Genomic DNA, 12,773 nt, shown 5'->3' with positions numbered 1-12,773 from the left:
GAACCAACAGATTCGTGTTGGAAGAAGTGCAGCCAGAGTGCTCCTTGGAGGCCAGGATGGCCAAACTTTGTGTCTCATACTTTGGACATATTGTCAGGAGGGAGCAGTCGCTGGAGATGGATATCATATTTGGTAAGGTGGAGGGTCCGAGAAAAAGAGGAAGACCCCCAGCGAGATGGATTGGCTAAGTGGCAGCATCGATGGACTCAAGCGTGGCAACAATAGTGAGGTTGGCCCAGGATCAGGCAGTGTTTCCTTCTGCTGTGCATCAGGTCACTATGGGTCGGTACGGACTTGATGGCACTTAACAACAACATCGCTAAGGTATGGCAGGTGACTAGTGCCCTAAAGGTGGCACCATTGAGCATTTCTATTAACCCTGTAAGAGCTAATCTCCTCTTCAAGCATGGTAGACAAAGAGGCATATGGAGAATGGAAGTGGGCAGAGTGGAATACTTGCTCCCAAGGTGCAAATCAAAGGTACCCCAGATAAGGCGTGTAATAACATTATGAGGCATCATAAACATGAAAACGCCCTACTGAGGCTTCTGGACAAGAAGGGATATGGCATTTCTGCTGACTGGTAGCCACCATCAACACTTACTCATGTTGAAATTGGTGGAGGTCTAGCTGAGAGATTGCCCCTGAGTGCTGGAGTGTGGTGGGATGGAGCACAATTTAGATATTGCCCCTGGACAGTCATTATGTGTCTGTGGGGGTGAAATTTCAGAGTTTGCTACAGGGGCCTCTGTAAACAGCAGCTCCTGGCTCCTTCTGTCCTTGTCAAACAGTTATAACATGTCATTCCTGCCGGAAATTCCAGAAAACCAGAGTGTGCAAGCCCTGAGCAGTCATCCACTCCTCTTCTTCTCCTGATCCTGGAGGCTTCTTGGATCATCATAGACCGGAGTCTGTCGAGGCCTGTTCATTGCTCAGGTACAGATGTTCATTTTCCCCATGGGCAATCCTTTCTGCTGGGGACTGGCTGGGCTGTTCCTGAAGGACTTCCTCACATGTGGCGGGGCCTCTTCAGAATCCCAACTCAGCTCCTGGGTACCCGACACATAGACCCCCAGTTCACTCCTGGCTGAGTCCCCCGCTTCTCCCTCTAGGTTCCTTCCTGGGTGTGTGGTCATCGCTGTACCACCTGTGGGATGTTTATGGCACCTGCTCCAACTCCTCTGAGCTCTCTGAGCTCCAGCACCAACTCCACTGCTTGTCCTTGGGCAAACCCCTTCCCCTGACCAAGGCTGTTCCTTCGTGTGTACAGATCCCAGCACAAGAGGGACCTCCAGGACCCTTCCTTCTCTGACAGTGTAGGGCTCCCATGCAGAGGCTTGTCTGTGGACAATAGCGCCTATGCTAAGCACTGATACTGTGCCCCTTGCAGTGGTATAAGAACCTCACTTTCAAGATGAATGGATGCTGACAGTGGCAACAGCAAAATGCTTTTCCCCTTCTTGTCCACCTGCTTCAGTCAGGCACCTTTCATATTTGTGTCGCTTTGGAGTGTCATTCAGCATCTCATTCTGGCCCCTTTTGGACTTGCACCTGTGGTCAAGTGCCCCCCCCTCCCGTGCCCCCCTACACCTCTGGATGTCCTTGGGCTGAACAGAGTTAATAGAATCTGTTCAGTAGTGCCCTCCCCACTTTAACTGGTGCCCAGGGCACATGTTATCATACCTGCCACACTTGGATAGGAGTCCTGGTGTGGCACTGTAGGTGAATGTGCTGGACTGCAGGGTTGTTTGAATTACAACCTCGGTGGTTCAGGCTCACCAACCACTTCTTGGAAACCCTATACAGGGTCACTAATGGGTTACAACTGACTGGAAGGCACTTAACAACAACAATGACATACCTTAGATATGTCTCTGCTCCTGTGACCTCTATCTCAGACCAAGTTCTCTCAGTGAGGCTCAAATGTTTAGAGAAAAACTTTTCTGGATTAAAGACTAAACATTTCCTTCAACCAAATTGGGCTCAGGGGGCAGTGGGTCTAATGAATCTTGGGGAATCTCCATGCCCTCTGGGGATGCCACTTGAACTTTTAATGATGCTGCAGTGAGAACTCCCTCCTGCAGATTTCGGGGTCCCCCAGAGCTCAGTTACCTTCCCTAGGGAACTATTATGAGGGAAGCCTGCTGTAATGAGGAACCTTGTCTTTCTTGGGAACTTGATGAAGCTTCCATTCCACACTCACTGCTGGAGGCTGGGGCAGGGCTGTACAGCCTGCAGATTCACACACCCCCTCAGTCAGCACAAAGGGTTCCTGGGAATCACCCAGACCAACTTCTCTCTGACACATGGGGAAATTAGACTAGAACAGGCAAGGAATGTACCTAAGGTCCCCAGTTTGGTGGGCTGTTCTCTATAGTAGGTAATTAACCAAACGCTAAGTCCTGTGGTTTAATGTGCTGGACTGCAAAATCAGTTTGAACTGCAAGGTTGGCAGGTCAAGCTCACCAGCCACTCCTAGGAAATCCTATATCGGGTTGATATGGGTCAGAACCAACTCAACAGCACTTATCAACAACAACATAGTTCTGGTGTGGTACTGTAGGATAATAAGCACTAGACTACAAGGTTGGTTTGAACCACAAGGTTGGCAGTTCAAACTCACTAGCTGTTCCTCAGAAACTCTATACAGGGTCGATATGAGTCGGAACCTACTCAATGGCACTTAGCAGCAACAACAACAAAAATCCATGGGCAGGGGGTTGGGTACTCAGAGCAAGGGACTGAGAGCAGCTGGAGGCTTCTCCACTGAGATAAGTGGGAAGAGGGTGTGTGGCTATGAAGATCCCCCTACCACCACCCACACAAGACTTTTGTATTTCTTAAGTTTAAGTAGGAGACTACTAAGATTCTCTCTTTGTTATTTTTGTTGTTAGGTGCCATCAAGTTGATACCGACTCATAGCGACCGGATGCACCACAGAATGAAACACTGCTCGGACCTGCACCAACTCCACAATTGTTGGTACATTTAAGTCTGTTGCTGCTGCCACTGTGCCAATCCATCTTGTTGGGGGGTCTTCCTCTTTTTCTCTGACCCTTCACTTTACCAAGCATGATATCCTTCTCCAGGGACTGGTTCCTCCTGATAATATGTCCAAATTATGAAAGACGGAAGGAATCTGGCCCTCCAGGCTACCAAGAACATTCTGGCTGTACTTCTTCCAACACAGATTGGTCTGTTCTTTTGGCAGTCCATGGTACTCTTAATATTCAGCTCCAACAACATCATCAATTCTTCTACGGTCTTCCTTATTCACTGTCCAACTTTCATATGCATATGAGGTTATTAAAAATACCATAGCTTGGGTCAGACACACCTTAGTCCTCAAACTGACATCTTTGCTCTTCAACACTTTAAAGAAGTTTTGTGAAGCAGATTTGCCTAACACAGTACATCATTTAATTTCTTGACTGCTGCTTCCATGAGTGTTGATGGCTGATCCAAGCAAAATGAAGTCTTTGACAATTTCCATCTTGTCTCCCTTTATATGGATGTTGTTTATTGGTCCAGTGGTTAGAATTTTTGTTTTCTTTACATTGAGGTGCAAGCCATACCTTAGGCTGTGGTCTTTGATCTTCATTAGTAAGTATTTTAACTCCACTTTCAGCAAGCAAGGTTGTATCATCTGTATATCGCAGGTTATTAATGAGTCTTCCTCCAAACCTGATGCTACATTTTTCTTCATATAATCCAGCTTCTCAGATTATTTGTTCAGCATATATATTGAGTAAGTATAGTGGAAGAATACAACCCTGGTGCACACCTTTCCTAATTTTAAACCATTCCCTTCTCTTCGTCCATGTGCAGATTCCTCATGAGCACAATTAAGTGTTCCAGAATACTCATTCTCTGCAATGTTGTCCATAGCTTGTCACAATCTACACAACTGAAAGCCTTTGCATAGTCAGTAAAACACAATTAAACATTTTTCTGGTATTCTCTGTTTTCAGCCAAGATCCATTTTACATCAGCAATGCTATCTCTGGTTCTACATCCTCATTCGAATCTAGCTCGAACCTCAGGAAGTTCTCTGTCAATGTATGGTCGTAGCAGTTTTTGTATTATCTTTAGCATATTTTACTTGCACGTGATATTAATGATATTACACAATGATTTCTGCATTCTGTTGTGTCACCTCTCTTTGTTATGGGCACAAATATTGAGCTCTTTCCATCAGTTGGCCAAGTAGTTGTCTTCCAAATTTCTTGGCATAAATGAGTGAGTGCCTTCAGTGTTGCCTCAGTTTGTTGAAAGATTTAGATTTATATTTCATCAATTTCTGGTGCCTTGTTCTTTGCCAATTCCTTCAATGGACTTGGACTTCTTCCTTCAGTATCATTAGCTCTTGATCATATGCTACCTCTTGAAATGGTTGAACAATGTCCATTTCTTATGGTACAGTGACTCTGTATTCTTTCCATTTCCTTTTGATGCTTTCTGCATCATTCCATAATTTGCCTGTAGAATCCTTTATATTGCAAGTTGAGGCTTGGATTTTTTTTTTAAGTTCCCTAAGCTTGATAAATGCTGAGCATGGTTTTTCCTTTTGTTTTTCTAATTCCAGGTCTTTGCACATTTCATTATAATTTTGACTTTGTCTTCTTGAGCTGCCTTTTCAAATTTTCTATTCAGCTCTTTTACCTCATTTTTTCCATCTGCTTTATCATCGCTCTGCTGGAGAGCAAGTTTCAGAGTCTCTTCTGACATCCATTTTGGTCTTTTCCTTTTTTCTTGTCTTCTTAATGACTTCTTGCTTTCTTCTTGTATGATGTTCTTGATGTTATCCCACAATTCTACTGGTCTTTGGCTTTAGTGTTTAATACATCAAATCTGTTCTTGAGATGATCTCTAAATTCAGGTGGGATATGTTCAAGGTTATATTTTGGCTCTCATGGACTTGTTTTCATTTTCTTCAACTTCAGCCTGCACTTGCATATGAACAATTGATGGTCTGTTCCATAGTCTGCCCCTGGCCTTGTTTCGGCTGATGATATGGAGTTTTCCTCACTATCTCTTTCCATAGATGTAGTCAATTTGATTTCTGTGTATTCCATCTGGTGAGGTACATGTGTGTAATTGTCTTTACATTGCTTTAAAAAGGTATTTGCAATGAAGAAGTTATTGGTCTTGTAAAGTTCTGTCATGTGATCTCAGCATAGTTTCTATCACCAAGGTCATATTTTTCAACTACTGATACTTCTTGTTTCCAAGCTTTACATCCCAATCTCCAGTAATTACCATTACATACTGATTGCATGTTTGATCTATTTGAGACTGAAGAAGTTGGTTGTTGTTAGGTACCAACAACTCAGTGCCAATTCATAGCAACCCTCTGCACAACAGAACGAAACACTGCCTGGTCCTGAGCCAACCTCACAATTGTTGCCACGCTTGAGCCCATCGATGTTACCACTGTGCCAATCCATCTCGCTGGGGGTCTTCCTCTTTCTCTCTGACCCTCCACCTTACCAAACATGATATCCTTCTCCAGTGACTGGTCCCTTCTGACAACATGTCCAAAGTATGAGAGATGAAGTTTGGCCATCCTGGCTCCTAAAGAGCACTCTGGCTGCACTTTTTCCAACACAGATCTCTTTTGGCAGCCTATGGCACTTTTAATATTCTCCTCCAACACCATAACTCAAAAGCATCAATTCTTGTACAGTCTTCCTTATTCTCTGTCCAGCTTTTGCATGCATATGAAGTTATTGGAAATAACATGGCTTGGGTCAGGTGCACCTTAGTCCTCAAGCTGATATCTTTGCTCTTCAACACTTTAAAAAGGTCTTGTGCAGCAGATTTACCTAATGCAATATATCGTTTGATTTCTTGACTGCTGCTTCCATGAGTATTGATAGTTAATCCAAGAAGAATGAAGTCCTTGACAACTTCAATATTTTCTTCATTGATAAGAATGTTGTTTATTGGTCCAGTGGTGAGGATTTTTGTTTTCTTTACATTGAGATGCAATCCATACTGATGACTGTGGTCTTTAATCTTCATCAGTAACTATTTTAAGTCCTCTTCACTTTCAGCAAGCAAGGTTGTATCATCTGCATATCACAGGTTGCTAATGAAGAAGTTGGTAGAATTCTTCAATTTCATCATCACTGGTTTTAGTGGTTGGTGGGTAAATTTGAATAATAGTGGTAATTAACTGGTTTTCCTTGTAGGCATATAGATATTTTCTTATCACAGAAGCATTGTACTTCAAGACATATCTTGATATGTTCTTTTTGATGATCACTCTGTCGCATTCTTCCTCTGTTTGTTATTCCTAGTATAGGAAACCATGTGGTTGTCAGATTCACAATGGCCAATGCCAGTCCATTTCAGCTCACTAATGCCTAAGATATTGATGTTTATGTGCTCCATTTCATTTTTGACAATTTCCAATTTTCCTAGATTCATACTTTGTACATTCCATGATCTGATTATTAAAGGATGTTTGTAGATGTTTCTTTCTTAGCATGATTAAAAAAAAAAAAAAATCTCAAATCAGTTGTTTATCATCATGTGAAAACATATGGTGTTTCCCATCTGGACAGATGCAGGAAGGTCATATCCTAATGTGGACATCTTATTAGAAACTTGGGGCACTCAGGGGAATGGTGCTGAGACCAGCTCTCTACAGCTTCCAACCTTTTGAGACCTTCTTGAAAGCTTGTACGGGACATTGGATTTGCACAGGACTGATGTATATATTTCTTCTTCCAGGGTTGGGTCTTCTGCACACTCTGCAAGTAACCTTCCCAGCCGAGGGACAGATTCCAGAACATGGCTGATAGGTAAGCTTTTTGAAGTTCATATCATGTTGCTTTGTTCCCATGTTTTCCAGGGTGCTGAAACTCATGCATGTGTTTGCATATGTGTATGCTTGGAAACCAACATTGCTATTTGGGAAGATTCATGCACTAATCTTTTTGTGCGGACACATTCATTCATAAAAGCGCAAGCGCATACAAACTTTATACAAGCTCACAACCTGTGCTTGCACTTGCTGCAGTGGTTCTTGATTGCCCCGTAGACAATTGCGTTGTTCCCGTTCATTAGTAGCCCCATCTAGTGGTGAGTCTGTGAATAAAGCAGTTTTCTATTCTGACCCACGTGCCAAATATAAGTTACAGTATTCTGAGTTTTACTTACAGGTAATATGAAACCATGCATTTAACTTTTTCCTTACAAATTCCAAATGAGATAATCAAAGACTTCTTTTAGTTGAGAAAGAAAAGCAGCAACGTTGGTCAGGAGGTTCATAACATGGACATTTTGGTAGCAAGAGACAAGATACACTCCTCCAGCGGAACTTGGGCTGTTTCTGCAAATACTGAAAAGAAGTTGCCCTGCAAAGCAGCAAACTTCTCCCTTCTCCTTAGGATCTCTCCCTACCCTACCCATGACCAGCTAGACCTCCCAATCTAGAAATCTAAATGATAATAATATAATAACTATAAACAATCTCTTTCTTTCTTTCACCATTGCCTGGAACCACGATGCTTGAAAGTGATCCACATAATCTGTTATAAAGGGAGTGCTGTGACTCTGTAGGCTAAGCACTGGACTGCTAACCAAAGCACAGGTTGTTTAAGCCCAGCAGTTGCTCTGTAGGAGAGATGAGGTTTTCTGCTCCTGGAAAGATGTACAGCCTCTGTTACCCTGCATAGGGTCATTATGAGTAGGAATTGAACAAAAACAGCAATCTTTTGTGAAACTCATTTCAGATCACAACCTGAAACAAATATAAATCAATGTCCCACTGTGAAGATGAGCAAATAGAGAAAAAAATTACTAGATATATAAAAAAATATAAAGCACTGTCTATTCTTATTATGGAGTCCTGGTGTGGCACTGTGGGATAAAGCACTGGACTGCAATTCAGGTTTGAACCACAGGGTTCAAATGTAAGAAACTGAGAAATATTAAAATTCCCTAATTTATACTCAAACTAGAACTCTAAAGGCCAATCCTTAGCATGAATATGGGTAACTATGCCACACCGGACATTTTACTGTCAGAATTTAAAAAATTACTTAATTTTAAAATGCAATGAAAACAACAAGCAACAGGTGAGGAATTGCATAAAACTAGATCAGGAAAGGCTGCTTTGAGAATCTTCCCTATAATTTAGAAAGAAAAGATAAAAAGAAAAGACACACACACAGAGTGAGCAGGAGAATAGATTAAGGGAATCAGATAAGCTTGTATCTAGAGAACCATGACTAAAATAAACATTGCAGAAGCAGAAAACAGAGCACATGGGAAAAACGATCATAAAAGAAATAAAGAAGATTTCCTGTCTTCGGATTAGAACGTGCACGGGTCCTGTTAGTTGTCACTGACATGATTCCAAGTCATGGAGACTCGTGTGCAGAGCAGAACCACACGCCACAGGGTTTTCAAGGCTGAGATCTTTCCGAAGCAGATTTCCAGGCCTGACCTCTGCACGGAGTACTGGGCGAACTAAGAAGGCTTAGACCAGGTAGATATATTCAGGTGATAGTTTCACCTGGATAAAGAAAAGCAAGGAAAGAAGACAAAACCAAAATGGATGTCAGAAGGACCACTGAACCTAGCTCTTTAATGTAGAGAAGCTAAAGAAAATGGAAAAAATGAAGACACAAAATGGCTGAACAGAACATTTCAAAGAGCAGCTTGAGAAGTCAAAGTAAAGTAGTATAATGAAATGTGCAAAGACATAAAGTTATAAAACCAAAAGGGAAGAACACACACAGCATTTCTCAAGCAGAAAGAACTAAAGAAAAAGTTCAACCCTCGAGTTGAAATATTGAAAGATTCTATGTTGGTGTGACTCTGTAGAATAAGCACTGGGCTGCTAATCAAAAGGTTGGTGGTTCAAACCCTCCAGCTGCTCCTTGGAAACCCTATACAGCATTGCTATGAGTTGGAATTGACTCAATGGCACTTAACAATAACAACAACAATGGCAAAATTGAGTCCTAGCGTGGCACTGTAGGATAAACACGGGACTGCTAATCAAAAGGTTGGTGGTTCAAACCTACCAGTCACTCCTCAGAAACACTATATAGGGTTGCTATGAGTTAGAACTGACTCCAAGGCACTTAACAATAGCAACAACAAATGCGCAAAATATTATATGATGTGTTGTTGTTGCGAAATGCCGTTGAGTTGGTTCCAACCCACAGCGACCCTGTATCAGGTTTCCAAGGAGCAGCTGGGGAGCTTGAACCGCCAACCTTGCAGTTCAAATGGCTTTGCAGTCTGGCGCATTAACCCACAGTGCTACTCCAGGACTCCTATTATATGATGTAGGAAGCATCAAAAGAAGACGGAAGAATACACAGAGTCACGGTACCAAAAAATTGGTTGACATTTGATCATTTCAAGAGGTACCATATAATCAAGAACTGGTGGTACTGAAGGAAGAAATCCAAGCTGCTTTGAAGGCATTGGTGTAAAACAAGTCTCCAAGAATTGACAAAATATAAATGAAAATCTTTCAACAAATTAATGCAGCACTGGAGGTGCTGACTCATCTATACCGAGAAATCTGGAAGATACCCACCTGACCAAATGATTGGAAAAGATCCATATTATGCTCACTCCAAAGAAAGGTGACCCAATGACATGTGGAAATTGAACAATATAATTAATATCACATGCAAATAAAATTTTGCTGTAGATAATTAAAAAATAATAGTAGCAGTACATTGACAGGGAGCTTCCAGAAATTCAATCCAGAATCAGATGAGGACGTGGAAGTAGGGATATCATCTCTGACATTGAATGGATCTTGGCTGAAAGTGGAGAAAGCCAGAAAAACTTTCAGCTTGAAAACTGCTCAGTGTGTTCTTCTCTTTTGGTTTTCTAGCTCTAGGTCTTTGCACATTTAATTATAATATTTAACTTTGTCTTCTCAAGAGTCCTTTGAAATTTTCTGTTCAACTTTTTTATCTCCTCATTTCTTCCATTTGATTTAGCATCTCTGCTGGAGAGCAAGTTTCAGAGTCTCTTCTGACATCCATTTTGGTCTTTTCCTTCTTTTCTTCTTAATGATATTTTGCTTTTTTTCTGTATGATGTTCTTGATGTCATCCCATGGCTCCTCTGGTCTTCAGTCATTAGTGTCTTATTCATTAAATCTGCTCTTCAAATGATCTCTAAATTCAGGTGGGATATGTTCAAGGTTATATTTGGGCTCTCGTGGACTTATTTTCATTTTCTTCAGCTTCAGCCTGAAATTGCATATGAGCAATTGATGGTCTTTTTCACAGTTGGTCTTTGGCCTTGTTTTGACTGATGATATGGAACTTGTCTATTGTCTCTTTGCACAGATGTAGTCAATTTGATTTCTGTGTATTCCATCTGGTGAGGTCCATGTGCTCTTAAATGTTGTTGAAAAAAGGTATATGAAATAAAGAAGTCATTGGTTTGCAAAATTCTATAATGTACTTCATAAATTTCATGTCCTGATTATTAATGAATGTTTCCAGCTGTTTCTCTTCATTTTGAGTTTGCCCCATCAGCAAATGAAATTCCCAAAAGCTTTACCCCATTCGCATCATCACAGTCAACTCTACTTTAAGAAGGCAGCTCTTCCCCATTTGTATTTTGAGTGCCTTCTAACCTGAGGGACTTACTTTCTGCACTGTATCTGACAATATTCTGGTGATCTTCATTATTTTTCAATATTCAATATTCTGATGCTTATGTTCCACTGCTATCCATGCAGTTTTCACTGACTAAATATTCCTTCAATACTACTAATTGAGGCTTGAATTCTTTCTTCAGTTCTTCAGTTTGAGAAATGCTGAACATGTTCTTCCCTTGTGGTTTTCTAACTCCAGGTCTTTACACATTTCATTATAATACTTTACTTTGCCTTTCCGAGCTGTCTTTTCTGTTCAGTTCTTTTTTATTTCCTCATTTCTTCTTTTCAAGAGCAAACTTCAGGCATCCATTCTTCTGACATCCATTTTGGTCTTTTCTGTCTTTCTTATCTTTTAAATGACCTTTTCCTTTCTTCCTGTATGATGTTCTTGATGTCGTTCCACAACTATTCTGGTCTTTGGTCATTAGTGTCTAGTGCATCAAATCTGTTCTCACCAATCTAGTCAATTTGATTCCATTTGGGAAGGTCCATCTGTATAGTTGCTTTTTATCGTATTGAAAAAAAATGTATTTGTAATGAAAAAGTCATTGTTCTTGCAAAATTCTATCATGTGATCTCCAGTAACATTTCTGTAACCATGGCCGTATTTTTCAACTATTGATCCTTCCTCTTTGTTTCTAAGCTTCATATTTCAATAGTCAGTAATTGTCAATGCATCTTGATTGCATGTTTGATCAATTTCAGACTGAAGAAGTTGGAATAATTTTCTATTTCATCGTTACTGGCTTTAGTGGTTGGAGCATACATTTTCATAATAGTGGTATTAACTGGTCTTCCTTGTAGGTGTATGGATATTATTCTATCACAGACAGCATTGTACTTTAAGATAGATCTTGATCGGTTCTATTTGATGATGAATGTGATGCCATTCCTCTTCAGTTTGACATTCCTGGCATAGTAAACCATATGGTTGCCTAATTCAAAATGGCCAATAATAGTCCATTTCAGCTCACTAATGCCTAGAATATTGATCTCTGTATGTTCCATTTCATTTTGGACAGATTTCAATTTTCCTAGATTTATACTTCGTACATTCCATGTTCTGATTACTAATGGATTTTTGCAGCTCTTTTTTCTCATTTTGAGCTGTGCCCCATCAGCAAATGAAGGTCTCAAAAGCTTTGTTCCATTCACACCATTATAGTCAACTCTATTTTAAGGAAGCAACTCTTTCCCAGTGGTATTTTAAGTGTCTTTCAACCTGAGGGATTCATCTTCCAGCACAGCCTGACAGTGTTTGCTGCTAGTCATAATGTTTACATCTTCTGGCACTATATCCAACAATGTTCTCTTATTCCTAAGGTTTTCAGCAGCTAACCATTCAGAAGTTGTCTGCCTTTCCTTCTTTCTACTCTGTCTTAGTCTGGAAGCTCCACTGAAACCTGTCCTCCATGGCTGACTCTACTGGTATACAAAATATTGGTATCACAGCTTCCAGCATCAAAGCAACATGCAAACTACCACAATGTGACAAATTGACAGATGAGTGCTGGCAACAGCTGTAGTCTTTGTAATTTCCACAAAATGACTTTGTAGGACTTTGCACAAGAGGTTCTTGCAGCCCACCAAGTGGATTGGATAGTTTTAATAAGGAGCATGGCACTCTTGTTAGGATTGTTGTTGTTGTGTGTCAGCAATTTTCTTTAAGGTTGGAGAGAGGATACAAGTATGTCTGACCTCTGTCTCATAGGAATCAGGCTTCAGCTGATGGTGCTGGTGGTGATTCTCCTTCCTTGTGGAGTTAGGAAGGTCAAATGCCCTTGTCTCATGCCAAGTTTATTTGATTCTTTACCACAATGCAATAATTTGAAAAACAATATATATTTTTTTAATTCCAAGTGAGTATATATTACTAGTGTTGTTACATATTGCCTTTCCCATCACCTAGGTTAATACAACGGAATGACCCAACGGAATGTGGAATCATCAGACAATCTCTTTGATATCTCAAGCAAGTAAAGTTTTGCTAAAGATAGTACAGAAACGGCTACAATCATACATTGACAGAGAACTTCCAGAGGTTCAAGCTAGATTCAGAAGAGGCCGTGGAACGAGGGATATCATTGCTGATGTCCGATGGATCTTGGCTGAAAGCAGAGAAT

General features: G+C 40.8%; 1 pseudogene; it reads left to right on the top strand.

The window, feature by feature from the left end:
* Nucleotides 1-406: 406 nt before the first annotated feature.
* The window catches only part of LOC102821678, a 16,534-nt pseudogene continuing 4,167 nt past the window's right edge, over nucleotides 407-12,773 (top strand).

This window comes from Chrysochloris asiatica, unplaced genomic scaffold, assembly GCF_000296735.1.
Source record: "Chrysochloris asiatica unplaced genomic scaffold, ChrAsi1.0 scaffold00053, whole genome shotgun sequence".
Lineage (NCBI taxonomy): Eukaryota > Metazoa > Chordata > Mammalia > Afrosoricida > Chrysochloridae > Chrysochloris > Chrysochloris asiatica.
The sequence above is the reverse complement of the archived record's forward strand: the minus strand, read 5'-3'. Positions and strand labels throughout refer to the sequence as shown.